Raw genomic sequence first — 23502 nt, forward strand, 5'->3', positions numbered from 1 at the left:
TCCCATTCGTAATCAAAATGACCAGGCCAACAAACAATCAACCGGACAAAACAACGAAAACCATGAGAAGAAATTGGAGAACCATCAAAAACTCCAACCTCCATGAACTCCTGGAGCTAAAAAAACCACACCCAACATTCATGGAAGAAGATGCCCTGGACAAAAAGGTAACCCTGCTGCATTACTGGATTATAACTACTATAGACAACATCGCCAAAGAAAAACACTTCGCTTCTTCTAAACGGTCTATGGCAAAATGGTTCACCCCACTACTGTGCACCATAAAAAGAAAAAACACGAAGACTATAACTTGATTGAAGAAAACAAAATGATGCGGCGAACAAACTGAAATTCCTACAACACAATCGGGCTTACAAAAAGGAAATACAAAAAGCAAAGAGGAAACACTACGACAAACGAATCTTCGAAGCACCAAACCCCCAAAAAGAGCTCTTCAAAATCAAACAAAATCAAAAAACCTCCTGGATGTAACACCACACCAACTCCGTCCGCGAAACTCTGCAACGACCTTGCAGACCACTTCAAAAACAAAATCACCAACATCCAACAAACCATTCAAAGCAGACCATCTGATCTGATCTGACCACAACCCCAACCTACACCCGGGATGAACACCCAAACAAACTACGAAGCTTTCCAGAAATATCAGTGGAGACATTCGTCAAACTGGTGAATGAAAGCAACAACTCAGGGTCCCCTGAAGACCCATGCCCACCAGACATATACAAATCAATTCTTAAACAAGGAACGCCCATGGTATGTCATAGGAACGTCTTCAAGCATTCCATTGCAACTGGGAAAGTGCCACAAGCCTTCAAAACTGCATACATCAGGCCTCTACTCAAAGATACAGCGGGAAACGTAGAGGACCTCTCCAACTACAGACCCATCTCCAACATCCTGTATACAGCCAAGCTGCTTGAAACATACATATACAAAACGACCCAAGAGTTTATAGAAGAGCACGGCCTACTAGACCAGGCACAAGTTGGCTTCAGACCACAGAGAGGAACGGAATCAGCTCTACTCTCAATATGGGACGATCTAAAAATCAACGCAGACTCGGACAACAGCACTGCCTTGATACTCCTAGACCTATCGGCAGCATTTGACACAGTCGACTAAGACACCCTCATAACAAGATAAGAAGCACTTGGAATAACTGACACCGCCCTACTATGGATCAAATCTTTCCTAACAAACAGAACGGAAACTGTATGGATGAAACCATTCAACTCCAGCCTGAGAGATTCCACCTGTGGAGTACCACAAGGATCATCCTTCTCCCCGCTACTATTGAACATTTACTATCTACTTATCAGAATCATCAAAAGGCACGGCCTCACCTGCTACAACTACGGTGATGATACACAAATAATCTTCAAAATACAAGACAACACGGAAAGAAACTCAACGTTAGAAAACGGCCTCCTCGATGTATTCTTGTGGATGTACTCCAATTACCTCTAAATCAACCCAGGCAAAACTGAAATAATGATCGTCACAAAAAATGGAGGAGAAAACCAATTCATCCCTTGGCCAAGGGAACTCCGAACTACCCCAGCACCATCGGCGATTGTAAAAAACCTGGGGGTTCTGATGGACAATAATCTCATGCTAGAGCCACAAGTAAACGCTCTCCTCAAGAAATGCTTCTTCCTCCTGCAAGCGGCAAAGAGAATCTTACCGTTCTTATCGTTCGCCAACAAAACGACCACCATCATCGCCCTCGTCATGTCCAAAGTAGACTATGCCAATAGCCTATACCTAGGCATGCCTGAACGACTCCTAAAAAAACTACAACGCATTCAAAACGCGGCAGCCAGTCTACTTCTGAAACTACCCCGAAGAGAACACACTGCACCAGCGCTGAAAACACTACGTTGGCTACCAATTAAACAACAAATAAAATTCATAACAATGTGCATTATGCACAGAGCAGTACACAATGAAGGCACTGAGTTCCTAAGAGACAAACTGTGCCTACATCAACCAACAAGAACGCTAAGGTCAAGCATGGACATCCGCCTGGAACCAAAGCCCTACAACAAAAGAAAACTTGGAGGATCCTCCTTCTCTCACCAAGCCCCGAAAACCTGGAACGACCTACCAAAGTACATACGTAACACAAGAAACCACCTATTATTCAGGAAATTACTCAAAACCTGGCTCTTCACGTCATAACTAGAAAGACTGGCCACAGGGGCACCGACATAACTAAAAACATCAATGAATGTAGAGCGACCGCGATACGCACCGTTCAATCAATGGGAAAATATCCCATGGCATACTAAAGGACCAAACGGGAGAAAGTCGCAATACGACCAAAGACAGTAAACATAGCAAACTAAGAAAGAAAGACTAGAACGAATCATCAAGAGGACCAGGACCTAACTATGATCTTCCCCTACAGCCCTTAGAACAAAACAGAGAGGGAAAGAAAGCACTGCACAACGGGCCAATGCAATGGATGCGAAACAGAATGTTTCATCACTACACACGGTCCACCAATACAAAGCAGGAAGCACAATGCCCCACCACACAAAACTACAACTAAACAGTCCCAAGGATGTTCACCCCACGGAAATCAAAGAACCAATCAGGACAGAAGGATACGAACGTCTGAATATACACGCTCACTAAGACCGTTCCACTATGACAACACTTCAACACGACCCCAACCGTGAACCACCCAAAGCATTAACCGACCAGGGTCACACTAGATCAGCTGAGAATAGATATCACCCACCAAGTCCCACACCTGAATATTAGGTTCAGATGCACTCACCAATCCAAACTATACTCAATAGGATATAGTTGGATCAGTGCAACACCACCAAACCGAGTCAGCCCACGAGGAACCAGCAACATCCGAATCCACAGGTATACAACTCTAACGTAATCATAAGTACCTGAACCAGGATACAGACCCCAGTAACCCAAACTTCAATCTTCTGCATACTTAAACCCACGCAAAACCACACAACCATCTCTCTCCCAGCAATCCACACGCACTTTACCACACCGCACCAACAACACATTAAACTTCACCCACAGCACTCGAGGCCTTCATCCGATCCGATACTAGCACCAAAGCCCAGCACTCGGTGTATACAGAGCTGAAGCTGCCAACAGCACACCACTTCTCCCACTCTCCTTCTCCCCTCCTCCCGACTAACCCTACCCACCCTTCCCGTTTACAGATCCGCCAGAGCACCTGGGGACCAATCCCGTTGGTGACGGGACGCTATACAAGTACCGCTAACATAACATGAATAAAGAATACATAGCAGTACACACACGTGTACAACCACGGGAGGTGACATGGCTCAACATTAAGCATCTCAACATTAAGCATCTCTTTTTTTGAATAATATATTTTTTATTGATTTTAACAACAAACACCAAGCAATCAAAAACAAAGAAACAGATTCAATAAACATATGCATTCAAAGAGCGAATCAATACTGAAGTATGATTGGAGTCCGATGTTTCCCCTCTATAGCCATCTCCATGTGTTCATAAAGTGTGTTCTTTGAGATGTCAGAGACTACGGGGAGTCACGTTCCTCCCATTTCTCCCATATTTTGGAAGCTTTAGTGGGGCAGCCCCTTGTTTTGTAGACTCTTGTGTTCCAACATTGCACATGCGTCCATATCATATGCCCAGTGATCCAGTGTTGGAGATTCCGGGGCACCCCATTTCGGTGCAATGTTTCGCTTCATCACTCCTGCGGCCGTTGCCAGGAGCAATACCTCCCATTTGTTTGCTATGTTTTCGTCGGGTTTACCCAGTAGAAGTATTTTAGGGTCTAGTGCTATGTCAAGACCTAGTACTCCAGATAGTTCCCTGCAGCATTCACCCGAGAAGGTCTGGATTTGGGGGCATTCCCACAGGATATGTATAAATGTTCCAGTTTCTCTCCCACATCGGAGGCAAAACGAGTTTGGGGCAAGCCTCCATTTATGTATCATAATTATAGGGTAATATATTCTATGCATGATTTTCAGTTGTACCAGGCAAAGCCTGGAGGAAATAGTGATTTCCCTAGGGTGCATTAGGATCTGGATCCAGTCCTCCGGATCTATGCAACCCACATCTTCCTCCCATTTGGATTTAAGGTGAGGAAGTTCCGGAGTAGCGAAGGAGGACATGGCGTTATATAATATGGAGGTGCATTTGACAGGGATGTATGCCAGGAATATGTTGCGCTTTATGGGTGTGTTCTCGGAAATGGTCAGGTCTGTCTGTATATGCGTACATAGGGCGTGCGCCAGCTGTGTAAAGTGATATTGTTCAGTTCTTGGGAGCTGGAATTTTAGTTGCAGTGTTTCGAATGAGGCGAGTTCCCCCGATCTTAGTTATACCAGCCTTCTCCCATTTGGGCCATGGTTTAAGTTTTCCAAACTCCGATTGGTTGCCATTGTGCCATAAGGGTTGTGCGGTAGTAATCTTATCTTTCCAACCCACGAAGGCATGTGCTCGTTTCCAGGCCGTAGTCACATGTGCTGCCTTTGTTTGTGGAGGGGGCCTATGAAGGGGATGATAGAGCAGGTGTAATGGCTCTCTGTCGTGCAGGGCTGCTATTTCCGCCCATATGTGCGGTAACTCCCGGTCCCCATATAGTAGGTCGTTGACCACCGCTAGTTGGGAAGCCCAGTAAAACGCTCGAAGGTGGGGCACGCTAATTCCTCCCTCCCAGATCGATCTCTGAAGCGTGGTCAGTGCAATACGGGGTTGACCCCCCCCCCACATATGAGTTCTCTCAGGAGATTGTCAACACGGTCGAATTCGGGATCCTGAATCTCAAGTGGGGCGTTTTGCAATATATAAAGAAATCTGGGCAGGGTAATCATCTTGAAAAGGGCAGCTCTGCTCATGACTGTCAGGGGGAGAAGTTTCCAGTGATGGAGGTCGTCTCTAAAACGGTCCATGATTGGTTGAAGGTTGTGAATTATGTAGCGTATTAGATCCCCTGTTACCCAAATCCCCAGTTAACAGAATCTGCTGGGTTCCACTTTGTATGGACAATTCAGGGGAATGGCTTGTGTGCCGCCCTTCACCGGAAAAATAATAGATTTGCTCCAGTTGATTTTCAGCCCACTAAATTCACCGAAGCGGACAAGGATCTGTGTCACTATGGGGCAGGTTCGTATCGGGTCACCCAGATAGATTAAGAGGTCATCAGCATAAAAGGATGCCCTGTCCTCGTTTCCCTCCGGCCATCTGAATCCTGTCCAATCCTCGCTCTGGCGGAGGCATAAGGCGAGTACCTCTATTGCAAGAGCAAAGAGGAGGGTGGACAGGGGGCATCCCTGTCGTGTGCCTTTACCAGGGGGGAAGGGCTCAGAGAGCCATCCATTTACCTTCACCTGCGCATGTGGATCGGTATATAGGAGTTGTACCCATTCCAGGAAAGTGTCCCCAAAGCCCATTCTCCGCATTGTTTCCCAAAGGCTGTCCCAGCGCACAGAGTCAAACGCCTTCTCAAAATCTATGGCTAGTAATGCAAGTGGTTTGTCTATAGCCGGGGCTCTTTCTAATAGTAGGTGGAGGCGTCGTATATTCATGCATGTTGATTTATGTGGCATAAATCCACATTGGTCTTGATGGACCAAGGAGGCAATGACCACCTGTAGGCGGTTTGCTAGGAGTTTGGCGAGGACTTTAGTTTCAGTATTAAGCAATGAAATGGGCCTATAGGAGGCGCATTGCTCTGGTGGTTTCCCCGGCTTGGGAATGACAACAATTGTGGCTTTGCGCAAATACGGTGGGCGGGCACCTTGGTCTATGGTCCCAAGAAACATTCTGTGAAGGTACGGTGCCAGCTTCTCCCCTCCCAACTTCTTCCAGGTCTCTATCGGGAATACATTTGAGCCTGGCGTTTTCCCGGACTGTAATTGGGCTATAGCCTTGGCAATTTCCGCTTCGATAAGAGCCGAGTCTAGATATGCTTTTTGTTGTTCCGACAGCTGGGGCAGAGTAATGTCATTCGAGAGGGAGTTGTTCAGTGGAGATATCTGGGTGACGTACAGAGTGGAATAAAGTCAGCAAAAGCTTTTGCTATTTCGCGGTCTGAACAGCATCTTTCTTCTTGGGGGGGGGTTACAATTTCTCTAACGTGGCGTTGGCCCTCATCTCTCCTCTCAAGCCAGGCCAGCATTCTCCCAGCTTTATCCCCTTGTTCATAGATCCTGGCTCTGGACTCTCGATGGGCGTGTTTAGCGTTGTCTAATTCGATGTTCCGAAGCCTTTCTTCAGCGCCCTTAAAGGATCTGAGGGTCTCAGGGCCTGGGTCAAGAACGTATTTGGCCTCCCAGTGACTCACTTGGGCCTCCGCCTTCGCTAATTCCTGCAGCCGTTCCTTCTTTTGGTTTGCCGTCCAGGAGATTATCTCCCCTCTCAGCACTGTTTTATACGCTTCCCAGATAATAACCGGGTCATCCACTGTGGTAGTATTATTTTCAAAATATTCGTTAGTTTCCGCGAGCCGGTCTACAAACTCGGGGAAGCCCAGATAATAACTGTTCAATCTCCATGATTTGGGGGGAGCCACGCCCCACATGCACAATAGCATTATCAAGGGCGAGTGGTCTGAAATGCCACGGGGGAGCAGGTCCGCAGCCGTCGCCCTGTGTATGTCGGTGTTTGGGAGGAGGAAGTAGTCCAGTCTGGACATAGAACCGTGTGCCCCTGAATGAAACGAGAAAGCCTCAATGTCAGGGTCAAGGTGTCGCCACACATCTCGGAGACCCAAGGCCGACGCGAATTTGGCTAAATTAGTGGAGGTGTTCGGGTTGCGGTCCTAATGTGGGTGCGGTCCTTACTGTTGCACATGACATCACTAAGGTCACCCCCTAATGTCAGGTTGGTGTTTAGCCATGAGGATAACCAAGTCTTTTAGTAGCTCCTCCCGGAGCCCCGGCAGAGAGTATATTGATGCAATGGCTAGTATTTCTTCCCCTAGCGTTCCGATGGCCACCACATACCGCCCCCTGGGATCCCGCTCTACTGTTAATGCCTCAAATGGAAGGCGTTTGTGCATCAGTACGAGTGTCCCTTTGGATCCCATAGTATACCCCGCGTGTAGTGCCACTCGGTAATTGGTTCTCCGAAAGAAGGTGCAATTAGTTCCGGCTAAGTGCGTTTCATTAAGTAGGGCAATATCAGGGGAGTGTCTGTTCAAGAGTTGCATTACAAGACGTCTCTTGATTCCGGAGCCCATCCTGTTCACATTCCATGTGATCAGTTTGAGGGATTTGGGTCGCTCAGGGGGTAGTGCATGGGTCAATGTGGGTGCCATTTATATTTTGTAGGGTTGGATTCACAGGTTTGTTCCAAAGAGCCACCATGCGGGAGTTGATCACAGCGGGGATGTATTTCTATCTGGGGGTGACCTATGACATGTGTTGATTGGTGTGATTCATTAATCTTGTGAATGCATCTTAACCTTGAATCAATGCAAGAACAACAAACTATCCCTTCCCTTTACCCCATACTCCACCCCAACACGAAGTACCTGTCACCCAAACATAAATACAACCTAATTTACTAACGTCGCCCCTCACAAGGGTAGGAGCTCTTTTCAGTCATTCATCTCAAATCTTCTGGTTAGAGAACCTGACCCCAGAAAATAGAGTCTAACAAATTACAAATTCTGTAGGGGAGGGGGGCGGCTCTTTCCTAGGCCACCTTACTTTCCCCCCATGGCGTCCTGTGTTGTGGACATAGGCATCAAGGTGCGTTCACAACTAGGACCAGCACAACGTAAAGAGATGAGGGGGGATTCAGATTGTTATATCCATACTGGTCTGTTACTCATTCTTCGGCCGCTACAGGTGGGTCCGCATCGGGTTGTTGTGGTGGCGGCGGCCTCTGGTCCAGGCGGGGGCGTTGATTCCCACTTCTATTGTTATGTATGGTCTTCCAGTCTTCTTCGATGTGGGACTCAGCCCATTTCCATGCCTCCTTCGGGTCTGTGAAGTGGACCGTCGTACCCTTTTGGTAGATTTTGAGTTGGGCTGGAAATAAAAGGCCATATTTGACGTTCAGTCCCTGGAGTTGTCTTTTAAGCTGGTCAAACGATTGTCTGGCGATCTTGGAGCCATTATAGGTTAGTGTACCTTTAGCATGTGATCTTTGTAGCAGCGCGTCTCGGTCCCTGTAATTGAGGAGTTTTGCAATCACAGTGCGTGGTGGCACGCCGGGGATGGGTTTGCCAGTGGGCATCCAGTGTGCCCTCTCTATTGAAAAGAATTTGGAGATGGAGTCTGGTACGAACATGTCCATGATCCATTCCTCTAGAAACAGCTCCATGTTTGGTCCTTCAGATTTCCCCGGTAGTCCTAGGATTCTTACATTGTCGCGCCTGGAGCGTCCCTCTCCCTCATCGACCCCGTCTTCCATTGATTTCAGCTTTGATTTGACGCCTTCCAGTTGTTGACGCAGACATAGCATTCCGTCCTCTACATCCGAGATGCGCTGCTCAGCCTCCCCTGTGCAAGATGTTTCTGTAGGTCATGACGAAGGAGCGAAACGTCCATGCTTATTCCGTCCATTTTCTGTTCCATGGAGGCTCATGAGTCTGCTATTGCGGCCATGACATCTTTCAAGGACAGTGTGTTATCCATGTCGACAGTAATGGCGCTAGGGCCGGGTTCACCTCGCTCTTGCGTGGATTGTGTCGCAAACTTGTCGATTTTGCTTTGTAGCGTGTGTCTCCTCAGTTTATCTTTACCCATGGCAAATAAGAGTTCCAGGGGGGCACTTATATGTCCGATTCGTGTGCACTTGGTATTTCGGGGTAATAGTGCCAGGACGTAGCGCTCCTGTAGTGTACTATTTCTTGCTGTGCTAAACCATCAATATTACAACCGTGGTTTGTGCTGTTTACGTCTTTCACCAATATTAACCGTTAATCAGCTTCAACGCCTCACTTTCACTCTCCACTGCGTGTGGCAGTGCGCAGTCCACGGAGCCGGGGTTCGGTTGTGGTCAGACCGGTGTCCCCAAGTCCTCTGTGCCGGCTGTGTTTCCCCTGCATCTATCTGTTCTCAGCGTGGGTTTCAGCGAGGTATGTTGCTTGTGGTTTATGGTTTTGCTCAGGCTTGCTCTGTTGTAGGCCCAGCGGATTCACTGTGTCGCTGCAGGAAGCTCCAGTTTCGGGCTCCCCGTCCTCGGGTCTATGGCGGCTGATCCCCAGCCTTCTCTCACCGCGCTTTAGGCCACTTATGCTGTTAGCATTTGCCTCAGGCACACCAACTGGAGGATCATGAAGGATCGGGAATTTTTACACTGCTATGTTCTGTATGCCGGCTGTGGTGCGCGCCTTCCAGCGTATCAGGCTCTCTCGCAATACACTGTACCTTCAGGTGCGTGGGTTCGGCTCTCCTGGTCCGCTGTTCCTCCTCCGGGGCGGCCGTGTCTGCCGCGGCCTTCGCAGTTTTTAGACCGGGGTCCCCTGTGTTCCAGCTCCCGCGGTCCTTCAGGTCACTCTGGATGCAGGCTGGTTGCGGGGGAGGCACTGCGTTCCGGATCGCCGCGTCCTCCAGGGATTCCTTCAGGGGTTCGGCTTGTATTGCAGCCGCGCTTGTGCAGCTTTACCTTTGCATTTGTCCGGGAGCTGTCGTCTGTGCTGCTGGCCCCACAGACAGGGCCGCCCACAATGCAGCAGACAGTTTCCGGAAGCACACGCCATCTGGGCCCCAGTTCCCCGGCACAGGTTGGGTCCCTCGCCACGTGTCAGTTGGCCGCCTGCTGCAGTTGCTCTATGGCGATCGCTGGAGGTCTCGTCCCTGGAGGCCGATGGCGGCCATCTTGGAAGCGGCAATCCTTCTCGGCTCCAGTTTCACTCGCTCCGATCGTCCAAATCGACGGGCGTTTTCAGCTGAGAAGTTCACAGATGTGTGCTCGAGACTTTCCTGTACCTGTTTGGCGATATGTATGGTGGATACCATATAGGGTTCAGGCTGGATGTTTCAGGATTATGTGGTGGCCTACGGAGCTAGGTGGATTCAGGTCCACATCGTCTCGCGGTCCAACATTAAGCATCTCTTACCTCCTCAGCAGGCTCATCTTCAAGCGAACAGGTTGTGCAGCACTGCTTGGCTGACTCTTGACTCCTCCCTGTAATCCCTGTTGACGCAGTACAACTTCGTGAAGGTGTGCGTCTACCTCCACGTAGCAGACCTGCAGATGTCAAGCATGGGCACACCAGACAGGAACGCCGTAGTTGCAGCGATCGCTCTGGTCGAGTGGGCTCTCAGACGGCCAGGCAACGGTCGGTTCGCCAACCGGTGACAATGGGTGATGCAGCCGGAGAGCCACCTGGAAATGGAAGCCTTGGAGAGGGCCTTCCCATGGTTCACAGGGCCAAAGTTCACAAAAAGTTGTGACGTCTTCCGGAAACTCTTTGTGCCGTCCACATAGAACTTCAGTGCTCTAATCACATCCGACGAGTGCAAAGTCCTCTCAGCCGGCGACGAAGGCGTTGGGAAGAATACAGGTAACACCAAGGGCTTGTTTAGATGAAAGTTCGACGGCACTTGGGGCATGAAGGAGGGGTGCGTCCGTCCGCAGCACCACCCTTGTCTCATGGAATGTCAAATAAGGTGGTTTACAAGAAAGGGCCTGGATCTCTCCCAGTCATCGTGCGGAGGTGATGGCTACAAGAAAGGCTGTTTTCCATGACAAAAATGTCAGTGGAGCCGAATGCATAGGCTCGAACGGAGGACCCGTGATCTTAGTCAGCACAACATTAAGCTCCTATGCCGGGGCCGGAGCCTTCACCGGCGGGAACGAGGAAAATAGTCCTTTGACGAACTCCTTGACCAAATGATGCGACCATAAGGATGATCGTCCAGGAGATCTGGTGTAGCGGGAAATAGCCGCCAGATGAACTTTGATGGAAGCATGGGTCAATCCTGCTTTGGCCATCGACAATTACGGAAGCACCTGCGTAGCAGTAACTCAGAGGGTTTATCTTCTGGGTACAGCACCAAACGGCAAACCTCTTCCACTTGTGCCCATAGCATTTGAGAGTAGATGAAGATCTGGCCTTGGCAAGCATCTCCTTACAATCCGCTGGGAGATCGTAGCCCCCAAACTCTAGTGCTGCAGGAGCCAGGCCTTCAGGTTGAGCAATCCTAGGTCATGGTGCAGAATCGCACCTCTTTCCCAGGTGAGAATATCTGCGACCGCCGGAAGCTTGACTGGAGGGGACGCCGACATGTCCAGAAGGTCCGGGTACCATATCTATCTCGGCCACGCCGGAGCGACAAGAATCATCCGGGACTGTCTGAGTTGATTCAAGGCAGCGGAGGGAACGCATACAGGAACAGGCTGTCCCAGGGGAAAGAGAATGCGTCCCCCATGCTCCCCGGCGGGGGAAACCTGCTGGCAAACCTCCGGCACTTGGTGTTCATCGCTGTCACAAACAGATCGATCTGGGGATTGCCATCTGTGGAACAGGTGATCTACTTGGTCCTGCCAAAGTTCCCACTCGTGGCAAGAGCATAGCTCCCTGCTGAGAGAGTGGGCGAGGTGTTCTTCACTCCTGCTCGATGAAACAGGATGCGGAACATGCCCTGGGCTACGGCCCAGTGCCAAAGGTCCTGCACCTCTTTGGAGAGCGCAGGGGATCTGGTTCCCCCCTGTTTCAGGATGTAGAACATTGTGATGTTGTTGCCCGTGAAGACCCGTACCACCTTGCCTTTCTGGGACGGCAGGAAGGACTTGAGGGCCCAAAACACTGCCCGCAGCTGCAACACGATGTGCAATGACTTCTCCTCCCATAGACACAGGCCGCTTGCATAAAGACTTCGAGTGCGCTCCCGAACCTTCCAGGGAGGCGTCCGTCGTGACCGTCTGATGAGGTGGGGTCTGGAAATCTGCACCTGCGGACAGATGTGCGCGCATTCCCCACCACCGTATTGCTCGCCGGAAACTCTCGTCGAGTGGGATCTTTTCCTCGAAACTCCCCGCCACTTGTATCCAACGGGCATCTAGGAACTCCTGCAGCAGACGCATCCATAGCCTGCACAGCCGAATGAGGTATATGCACGACATGTCGAGAAGGGACCCTTGCAACCTTCAGGACCAACAGCTTTTGCACTTTGCCCAGGATGGCCGCAATCCTCTCCTCCGACGGAGACGCCAGGCACGACACTGTTGAGTCAGGCTCCCAGAAACAGTGCGTCCTGCGATGGAGTCAAGCAGGACTTTGCACAGTTTCTCAAGAACCCAAGGTCCATCAGGAGTTGGACCGTCTTCGTCGTGTGGTCGACAGCAATGACTTGAGTCGTCCAGGTACACGTGGATCCCTCGTAGACACAGCTGCGCCGCCACCGGGGCCAGGCACTTGGTGAACACTCGTGGTGCCGATTTCAACCCGAAGGGAAGGGCCTTGAACTGGTAATGTTGTCCTTGAACCACAAAGCGTAGGTACTTGCAGTGTCCCTTGTGTATGGGGATGTGAAAATTGGCATCTTCCAAGTCCAGTGGCAATAGAAAACTTCTTCCAGCTGTCCTAGCACATGCTGAAGAGTCACCATCTGAATCTTTTGGGACTTTATGTACTTGTTAATATGGCGGAGGTCCAGAATGGGCCTCTAAGCGCTGGTCTTCTTTCTGACGAGGAAATAATGAGTACACTCCAGAGCCATGGAGCCTCTTTGGGACGAGCTCGATGGTCTCCTTTCTTAACATGGCCCGTACCTCCAGCAGCAGCTGAGGGACGTGGTTTTCCTGATGTGCCACTGGTGGTATCCGTGGACACTTCCATTGGAACTCTAGGGTGTGTCCGTGGGCGACAACGTCCAGCACCCAACGATCGGTGGAGATGGTCTTCCACACGCTGATGAAGTTCGCCAGCCGTCCTCCCACCGGGATGCACTGGTGGGGGCCCCGACTTCACGGCTGATTCAATCTTGTTTCAATGTCGAAGAGCCGCCTTGGGGGCATTGGCGACAACAGCGTCCACCTCCAGACTTGGTGCGGTCCCTGTAAGTCTCTCCTGGGCCAAAGAGCAGGATGGCCGACGGTAGGACGAGGCACCTCCTCCGAATCCTTTAGAGGAACTTTGGGATTTCCCTCCAGAAGTCCGTAAGGGCGGCCATCGTTGTTGAAGCGTGCCCAAGGCACGAGCCGTCTCAGTGTCCGCTTTGATAGCCTGGAGAGACTCATCCACAGTCTTTCCAAACAAATTATCCCTGTCGAAGGGCATGTCCAACACCCTCGACTGAACATCCTGGCGGAAATTAGTGGCCCTCAGCCAGCCTCGCCGAAGGCAAACGCTGTTGCCCATTTGGCAGATTCCCGTATCAGCAATGTCCGTGGCCACTGTAAAGTCGTGGTCCGAAGCCACTTCGCCTTCCTGTAGACTCTCCAACGCTTCATCCCTCTTGTCGTCTGGAAGGAAGTCGAGGAGGGGGGGGCCATCTTGAACCAAATTTCCCTGTCGTAACGCACCACGATGGTGAGGGCGTTAGCGGCCTTGAGGGTCGTCGCCACAGACGTGATCACTCTCCGCCCCATGGCATCCAACTTCTTCCCCTCACATTCCAGGGGAGATCGGGGGGGGAGGAGGCCGCCGACGAGGATGAGCCCGAAGACGACTTCTTGGCCACCGCCAAAACAACAGAGTCTGGAGACGGCTGGGACCGTAGGCACTTGGGCGCAGAGTCCAGTACTCTGTATTTCTTCTCGCAGCGATCCCTCTTCGCCGGAGCGGACGAAGGATTCTTCATGAGGGACAAACCCTTGTCCCACATATCATCCAATAATGGATCAACAGCACTGTCTTCCTCTTCGCCTCCCGGCACTGGTAAAGGAAACCCTCTTTCCCCTTCTCCTCCGGGACGTCTATGTGTAGAATACAGCAGCAGCAGTACCAACAGTCAATTGGTTTTTCCGGCTCAGAGCCTCAGGAGTAGGCTTGTTCTTTAAGCACACCCAGTGTGTATCCACCAGCTAGGCATCTGGTTTTGAGCTCCAGGTAAAAAGCTCATGGTCATAGTGTATGCTTGTATGTGAGCGCGAGCAGAGTATGTAAGGGCGGAGCATAAGAACAAACAACCTGCGGCAGGAGCCGAGGAGCATGTTACCCTAGAAATCCCCTTTCCCATCCATAACCACTTCCTAACCCTCTCTCCAGTTATCCTCAACCCCACAACCTATCCAACCATCTGACCCTAACCCTCTTTCCCTGGCGGGTTGTGGAAGTCTGTGGTATATCTACTTCCCATGTGCCAAGACCCAACGGGGAGGCAGGTGTTCATGCTGCCTATGTGCCAGTCAAGATACGGACCTAACAGTAGGGACAAGAATCAAGCACATTCTATGGAATGGCTGTTGGAAGTTGAGTAGTATTCAGAGTATAGGTAAAAGGCAGTCCTAAAGAAAACCTCTAATATCTCTATTTGTGGACAGTATTTGCCGGTAAGAAAAAAAAACACGGATTATGCCAAGATGACTAGCTAATACCTAGTGCAGTCCTTGATGGAGTTCACACACTACATAAACAGCCAATTCAATTAACGAAATACACTAAGTGGGCATCTTTTAATTACAAGTGTGTACAGTACGGGGTGATCAGGTTACCTGTGCAACCAATCATATATAGTAATCTACGGTATAGCAGGTTCAATTCAAACAGGTAAAATCCAACATTAACCAAGAAAAGAAATATACCATACAGCAGAAGTAACACACTGGTATCTAGCCTCTAGATGTGCAGGTAGTTGGTGGATTTAGTTAATCAGCTCAAGTCAGATCTGCATTATTAAGAGATACAGTCTCAATCTCCAAGATATTAAAATCACACAAAGCAATTCAATGAGCACTCTTTGGTCAGGCTGTTTGGTTGAATGGTGTCCAGCAAATGGATCCAATAGAACTTGCTTTCTCGCTTTGGAGAAGGAGGGAATGGTAGTCACCTCCCCTATATGGACGTTTGACTACCTCAAGTATCTGGAACTTAATTTGGGCTATTGTGTGTTTTTGTTCTACAAAGTGTCTAGCATCTGGCAAACGTTGATTTTTACATCGTATGGTGGATTTATGCTCGGTCCTACTTTCCCTAGCCAATCTCATTGTTTGACCTACATTCAATTTCCCAAAGGGGCATTGTATCATGTAGGTAACACCTGTGGTTAGGCAGGTTGAATAATCTTTAAGGTGGATCTTCTTGCTGGTTCGTGGAGGAGAGACCACATTGCCCTTGATGGCATTGTTGCAGAGGGAGAAACTAAGGCATGGGAAAGTGCCCTTCTTTTTGGTACTGAGGAGTAGTTGTTTCTCCTAAGGTGTTTTTTCTGCTCTTACTAGTTATTCTCTAAAGTGTCTCCCTCTCTTGAAACACATCATTGGGGCTTTAGGAAATAATTTTAAAAGCACAGGATCATTGTGAAGGATATTCCAGTGTTTTCTGATCGTTTTGCTAATCTGGAAGCTTTGGTGTGAAAACTTTGAGATAAACAAGAGGGGTACCTCTTTATCGTGGGTCCTCGGTCTCATCAGTTGTGTTGTTGTCACATCTGAGGATCTTGCCTTAGCTTCACTTAAAATGTTCTCTGGGTAACCCCTTCTCTTAAATTTTTCAACAAGGGTGAACATTCCGTATCAAGGCCTGCTAGATCTGAAATAATTCTTTTAAACCTCAGCATCTGGCTGTACGGTAGACTCTTAGCATTGCCCTCGGGTGGAAGCTGGAATAGTGTAGTAAATTGTTAGCATCAGTGGGCTTGTTGTAAATGGTGGTAATGATGTTACCATTGCTGATCTCCAGATTTACATCCAGGAAATGGAGTATAGGTCTTCCAATCTCCATGTTGAATTTTATCCTTGGGTGAACAGTGTGCAAATATACCCGAAATGAAAACAGATCTTTGTTGGTGCCGCACCAGATCCCAAAAATAACATCAAGACCCGAGGTACTTCACAAACTGTTTGATCAAATAGGTGATCTATGTAATTAGGTGTCCTTTTGGGCAACTATACACCGGCAGAACCAAAAGACCAATCAAACAGCGAATATGAGAGCATAGCTCATGTGTGAGAAATGAGGTGGCCGATAAGCCCCTCGTAGCACACTTTAAAGAGGCCAAGCATGCACATGATGCTATCTATTGGTTTGTTCTTCAAACTATTAAAGCCCACCCTTGTGGTGGAGATCGAGATCTGGCTCTTAAACTGGAACAGAAATGGATCTTTGATTTGGACAGCGTTAGATCCAGTTAAACATCTCAATCGAGTGCAATTTATTCATCCATTAGCCAGTAAAGAAGTCTATGATGTTACACATTTTGATAAAGGTTGTAGGGAACATTAGAAATAATTGGACATGGAAACGCACTGAAACACAGGGCATCAAATACGGTTGACATCACACTGCCCCCCTCTTCTTCCTTCCCCTTCCCCCCCATTTTACATTCGGGGGTGAACGCGACTGATGTTAATTCACCTATATGACAATACCTGCTATCATATGCATGCATTTAAACCTTCATTGGACAAGTAGCTTACATTGAACATCACTCCCTAAATAAAGCATGACCAATATATGCAGCCATGATGTCAGTGCAGGCAATTTTACATACATTTTTTATGTAAGAATGTACTAGATCAGATACACTACATGGATATCTCATGACTCTCCAACATGGCGAGTCTGAATCCCCGTTGCACACTAGGTGCAGCAGGATCGCCAACTTGCGATCGACCGCAGATGGGAGCTAGACATTCATGCAGGTGGTAAGTGATCTGTGCCCCATTTAGACGAATGAACATGCCGCACAGCATTTTATGAGTTTGCCGAATTAAAACAGACATATTAGTGTCTAACCGATGCGCTTGTGTTTTCCCACACGTTGAATTAGACGTTCTGCTAGCGCGACGCAGGAGTAAACATATAGAGGTGTGGGAAGAAAAACAAGACGGGTTCGGTACCCCCCGCATCATCACTCGACTGAACAGGTATCGATTAAATGTAATGAACAGCTGGCATGAATATATTTATTTCCAGAGTCGTTAATATACTCCAAAAAATGCTCTAATAACAAGAACAATAATCCACTTGTAACAGAGGAAGCTGATTGATTGATATGCCTGCTCCTCCCCGTAGTGCTCTAGGAAACATTTGGCCGAATATATTGATGACGGCAACACCAGAGAGCAGTGCATTTTTCCATCAGACGACGTTATACGCCCCTGTGCGCACACACTGCAAGTAATCAAGATACCCTATACTTGAATCAAAATCACAATAAGCCACACACTAGTCTGTGACAATGTATAGCGTTTGATAAATAGTAAGAGGATTACTCTCTGAACATACAAACCCGGCATTTAAATGAATGAATGATTTAAACATGACATTCAACGTGGTTGCCGAGTTATTTTGAGAATACAACACTAAATGCAGTCTTTTTGCAGCTGTAAATGGTGCAATTCCTGCTGATAAATCCATTAGCGGGAGAATTATAATCAAAAGAAACTCCACACACTGAGCTACATCCAAAAAGGTTAGCCCTTGAGTGTACCTCACCCATGCACACATTGAACACATACTTTTAACATATGAACGTGACCCACTAGGTTCCGAACTAAATGTTGTAATATCTTTTTATGTCATAGTGTTTGGTGCACAAGGCCTTGTGCACGAAGGGAAGTGTAAAAATTGTCCTGAACTGTACTGTGTTAAGTGTACTGAAGATGGGTTTTGAAGAGACACTGATAAAAGATCAAGCCAATACTGGTATTTACTTTAACATCTAGAAAGACAAATCTGTGTTGACGCCCCATGAGAAAATATCTATACATAGAGACCGATTCTAGTTGTCACTTTTGTTACTAAAATCACAAAAGCATGTAATTATCATTTAACATCTTGTGTTAGACCCTTCAGGTGCGTTATATATTCCTCCTTCAAAACACAATGCAACAATATTTTTTTCATATAATTGTTTGACTTGTTTTTTTATTGATTTTAAATTTCCTTTGCAAGTGATGATTAAAATATGTTTTTCTAATTGTACCTAGTGTTGGGCTGTACATATAATTGTTGACAGCCTGTGTTGTGCCCTATGGGCTCTGAGTTAATGACCACCTTGTGTGTTGGGAAGTAGGGTAGCTGGTTGCGGAACCTGTCGTTCTTCCATATTGTCTACCTCACCCGCAACAGCCCACTGTTCAAAAAGGAGGTACCCCCTTTGCTCACCTATCTTCATCCAGCTTTCTAAATAAGGTTATATGCTTTGGTCTGTGCACCTTCAAGCATATTGTTGCGTTTTAATGATTGTGGTTATATATAATGTGACGGTACTTGTTTACCGAAGATTTACCTTGGTCTAATTGTATTTAAATTTATTATACATATTTTTTGTGTTTGTTTGGACCATTTGGACTTCAGAAAAACAATTCTAACATACTGTCACCTCCCTTAAAGACGGTAGTTCATGGAAACCTTGCTCTACCTTTCTTTCTACTTTAAGGACATTTCTCACTTAAGGAAGTGTAGCCATGCATCTATTCTTTTTTACTGCAAGGTAGCCATTTTAACACTAGAGTGCCAAAATGGCTAACCTTGTTAAAGCCCTGTCCTATCGACTCACTGTCTTTGTTGGTCGTGTTTCTCTCAGCACAGGTAGGAAATGCAAATTTTTGGGTAAAATCTTTGCAGACTCTGGCCTGAGTCTGGGAAATAGCCAGTGTGTGCTTGGAACTGGTTTGGACTGGGCACAGAGCACGTCTTAACTAGCATGATGTGAGGACTGTGGCTGAGCTAGCTAATCAGTTTGAATTTTAAAGGCCCTCCAATAGGTGAGCTGGGTCACCCTAAGCCTGGGTTACTGTATCAGTGCTGGGAGGGTGGGGTGGAGAGTGAGGGGGTCTGCAGACATTCAGCAAGTCCACCACTGGATGAAGGATACAAAGCAGAACAGGCCACAGGGATGCTGTGACAAGTGCTGGCAAAGCCAAATCCTGGACTGCAAACCTATGCCTCCGTCGATCATGGGAATCCTACACTGAGTCTCCCATCCTTTAGCCAGTGAGAACAACTTGTTCACCGTCCTGCACCTCACTGGCTGCTGCCTGGAAGACTTGGGTCTGTAGCTGGTCTGCAACCTCTGGAGTGGCGACTATGACTGGATATCAGTTAGCCTTCAGTTCTAAACATCTTGCTGAGCAATTTTGTTGAAGGATCCAGACTTGGTTGAGCTGCAGCTCCCCATTAGGAAGTGGGGCCTTGCTGGAGTCGATGCCTCCATTTATCATCCTTCATTATCCACTGAACCATGTATTTTGGATGGTTAAACCATGAGCCGACCCGATTGTGACAAATCAACATTTTGCATGAGCCTGCTCTGGTCATTTCTTGGTCATTAACAGTTCTTTTTGTTCCTTAACAAAAAAACTGCCTTCTTTATCAGCTGCATAGTTAGTACTGTAGCAGTGGTTACAACTTTTACAGCCTGAAGTCCCATTGGTGGTCCAGCATCCATACAGCCAGGATTAGAGATGGAAACCGTCATCTTGCTTGACCCAGCTGTGAAAGAGGTCACCTCAGCACACACAACCCTCAACAACCAATGTGAGAACAGTCATCCCAATGACCCCGATTTATCTGGAGCCATTTGCCTTCTTGGTTGGAGATTGAGGTGCCAGGTTGCATACCCCTTCTGTGGCCATCTTATTCCCCACTGAATTCAAATGGGTGTTAGGTTCTATCAGGCAGCTACCCTTGCATTACTTTTGGTGGTGGAACCTAGCTGTGGGAATCCTAGCTTGGGCCTCCCTCGACACCTGGGTTTGATACCTGCTGTTAGGAAAGATTTCTCTTTACAGTACCTTACCCTCCATTTTTATGAACCCCCCAACATTTTGCTGTTATGGTTTAATCTGACCTGAACTTCTTACAGTGCAATGAAGCCTTCAGCTTCACTACACTGGCTTTTGCTCATTTATCAAGGGGAAACTAACATGTCCTTCAGGCTGTCAAAGACTAAGGACAATATCGTTTTCCTTAGTCTTTGTTGCCACTTGTGGTAACATCACTTTTGGCAACTTTTTATCATTGTGCAATGCATCTTCCAGTGCAGTACAATGGGGTACACGTTTTGTTTTGCCCAAGACTAACACTCAGAAGAGTTTTGGTTACTTTAGGTGTGCCTATGGGACAAGCTGGTGGCAGCAGTTACTTTTTGCTATTTTTTGGTTTCTTTTGATTAGCCTTACTGCTTTTACCGTGTTTGGCTACCGTAGTTAGTGTCCAAAAATTGCCATGTTACAGTTTTTTGTTTGTCCCTTGGCATCTTGTCACTAACCCTTCTTCCGGACCTGCAAGGACAGGAAAATACTTATATGGACTTCAGTGCCCGGGAATGCGGAGGACTTTCGTGGGCTTTTGCAGGGCCATGTGTGTTTGCTGCCAGGAAGTGGGTTGGACTGTCTAGCCCCGATACACAAATGGTTTCAGTGTGTCTTAATGGTATCTATAAGCCGTGTCACCAGTGGTCCTGATTGGACCACTGCTGGGGGATGTGTGTGGGCCAGATCTTTGATTTGCTAGTGGGAGCTTCGGCTCTTACCTGGTTTTGGATAAGCAGACCCCTGCACACGTTCCAGAGTGATCCTGGAAGAAACCTGAAGGAGACAAGTAGTCTGTCCAGCTGCAAGACGTGTAAAGAGACACTGGAACCGCTGGAAGAAGGCCCGATGACCAACTTCTGCAGCTGTCCTGGAAGAGACCCGTCTTGTAGGTGATCCTCAGAAGACCTGCAAAGGAGCTTCAAACCTTGGAGTGGAGGGAACATCTATTCTCAACGTCAGTTCAGAGTTTTGCGAAGAAGAACCCTCAGAAGTGCTCCTGGATCACCCAGTAGCTGCCCAGCTCAGAGAGTTTGGGCTATCGTGCTGCTGAAATTGCTGTTCCACGTTGACGCCCAGAACTTTAGGGATCGACGGCTTGTGCTACAAGACTCGCCTCTGCCAAATGTTCTGGTTTTAGCACAAAGGGGATCTGAGATAGCAGGCAAAGTCCGACAATGACAGTTGTCCCCCAGCGTCACTGTGCATCGATGGCAGTCGTCCAAAACAGCTTTCCTGCATCCGGTCCTGTTCTATGAGGGGCCATGCATTGAGTTATTCTGCATTCTCTAGCCATAAGACCTGCACCAGCATTTGTTGCTGACTGGAAAAGTGCTCAAACCTGCAACCCCCTGGGCATCAATGATTGTAGCAGATGGTGGGAAAAGCGATGTACCCTCTTCTGAAGACCTGCTAATTCCTAAGAAGAATCAGAGTACCGGGGCGGGGATGTGGGGGGGTGAGTTGTAACAGTACATACCCATAGCTTATACTGGAAGGAAAATTACATTAACTGGGTGAACCTGAGCATGGGAGCTGGGACGCCAAATCAATTGTTGAGTGAAGCAAGAGGAAGCTGGTCAAGGACACAATGGTTGAGTGAAGAAACTAGCTTTGACCCAAGTCCTAGCAGCAGAGTCCACCAGCCAAACTGATTGCGAGTCTGGGACCCCCAACCAATTGTGTTAAGACAAGTGTTTGGAAGCAAAGGAGGAGAGTATACCAGTCTGACAGAGGAGGGTCTGGGACTCACTCATGCGTGCCAAGAAGCTGCATATAAACTGATGAGATCAAGAGGAGGGAGACATCCTCTTGAGTGGGTGAAATCCAGGGGAAAGAAATCATTCCCCTGGGGTTGGAATTGAACATTGTGACTAGGGGAAGGGAGGCATTCCCTTAGTGATTGGAAATTGTGTACTTTGAACATTGCAGCCAGGGGAAGGGAGTCATTCCCCTCTGGTATTGTTGGAAGACTCTGAGGAGCCAAGAGAAGAGAAATAACTTCTTGGCATTGTGGAAGTGAGAAGGCACCATACCCTTTGAACCTGTGAACTGTAAAGAGCCTGAAAAAGTAATCTTGTGAATTTTTCTTTTGGAACTTTGGAAAAGAGCAACAGACGACCAGTTGAAAGACTATTTTCACTTTACCTCGTGTTTAGCGTGTAAGGGACAGGTTAGGATTTGAACACAGGACGGATAACTTTACTTTGGACATTCTGACACGGAAATAGTTTAGTTTCGGTGAGGCAGGGAAACCCCTCAGAGTTCGGGCGAGATGGGACTTTCTGCAACCCTCTTTTTACTTTAATAAAAATCTTTGCCAACCACCACAATGCCCTTGTGTCTGAGTCTTACTCCTGGTTCCTTCGAGTAGTCAATGAGGACCCCTTACAATGCACACCCCCTCCTGAGACTTTGCATCAACCACTCTTCCAGCTACCTTGAACTGGTTTGACTACAGCTCCCAGAGTTGTCACTGTCACTAAACTAAGTTGGCCTTCTATACATCTGTCCAGCAGGTCAGAGTGTAGAAAATCAGCCCTAACACCTACTTTCTTCTTCCAGGGGAAACCTGCAAGTACTGTCATTATAGAACAGCACTCAACTACTGTATTGTGCACCACCGCATTCTATGGAAGAACTTTGGTAACCGTTATAAACTCCAAAGTATCTAAAACAGGATACTTACCATGAAATCTCGCTGAACATTCGTTCCTAGGATAGGGCTGCTTAAGCTTTTTTTTAGTGGTGGTGTGCCTTATAATTTAAGTTGGATAATAAATTCTAATGTATGTATTTTATTTATTGTGCATTTGTAAGGCGCTTATACATCAAGTAAATTGTGTTTCAGACTGCCCACAGGGCAGCAGGGAGGGAACATGGGAATGAAAGGCAAATATAATTATAATGAGGAGAAAGAAAGACAGTCCAACTAGGCCTTGTGAGCACGCTCTGAATGCAAGTGCAGAGAGAGAGAAGGGACACGGAAAGGGGGTAAGTGCTGGGAGTTCCAATGACGAATTGCTAGGGAGTAAGTTGCAGTAGCAGTTAAGTGCCTGGCAGGAATTATTACTTGGTGAGAGTGCTCAACAGCCAGTAGTAAGTGCATGCCTGTGAGACAACACAGGCCAATGGGCACCCAAAGGAAAGTGCTAGGAGGAGGCTGGAGGAGATTGGGGGTCAGGGGCAGGACGAAGAAGGATACAGAAGGCCCTGTTACCAATCTCGACGACTGGTGTTTAGCAAGGAGGGAGAGGGGGAAGGAGGAGGTAAAAAGGAAAGTCTTGAGGAGCTTCTGGAATTTTAGGAGATTTGGCTCAAGACGGAGAGGAAGGAGGATGCTGTTCCAGAGGAGGGAGCCAGCCGATGAAAGATCGGCACCAGTTCGTTATTTTGAGAAGCGCTTGACAGGCAGAGAGTTGGCGCCAGATGAGCGCAAAGATCTGGAGGGAGAGCATTTGGTGAGAATATCACATACCAATACCTTTTCACCAAACCTTAGCTTGTAGGAGTGCATTGTAGAATAAATGTACTTTGACCTAAAGTGTGGCTGGTGTTGCAAATGGACACCTATATTGTGCTGTGCATATACAGTTTAACTTACCTAGTAGTCACTTT

The 23502-nt window shown here is 47.8% G+C and overlaps 1 protein-coding gene across 1 annotated transcript in view; it reads right to left on the bottom strand.

Moving 5' to 3' along the window:
• Positions 1-23502, bottom strand: part of HTATSF1 (HIV-1 Tat specific factor 1) — a 456325-nt gene that overhangs the window by 118968 nt on the left and 313855 nt on the right. The window lies entirely within an intron of this gene.

Source organism: Ambystoma mexicanum, chromosome 5p, assembly GCF_040938575.1.
Source record: "Ambystoma mexicanum isolate Mex_15411 chromosome 5p, UKY_AmexF1_1, whole genome shotgun sequence".
NCBI classification, from domain to species: Eukaryota; Metazoa; Chordata; class Amphibia; order Caudata; family Ambystomatidae; genus Ambystoma; species Ambystoma mexicanum.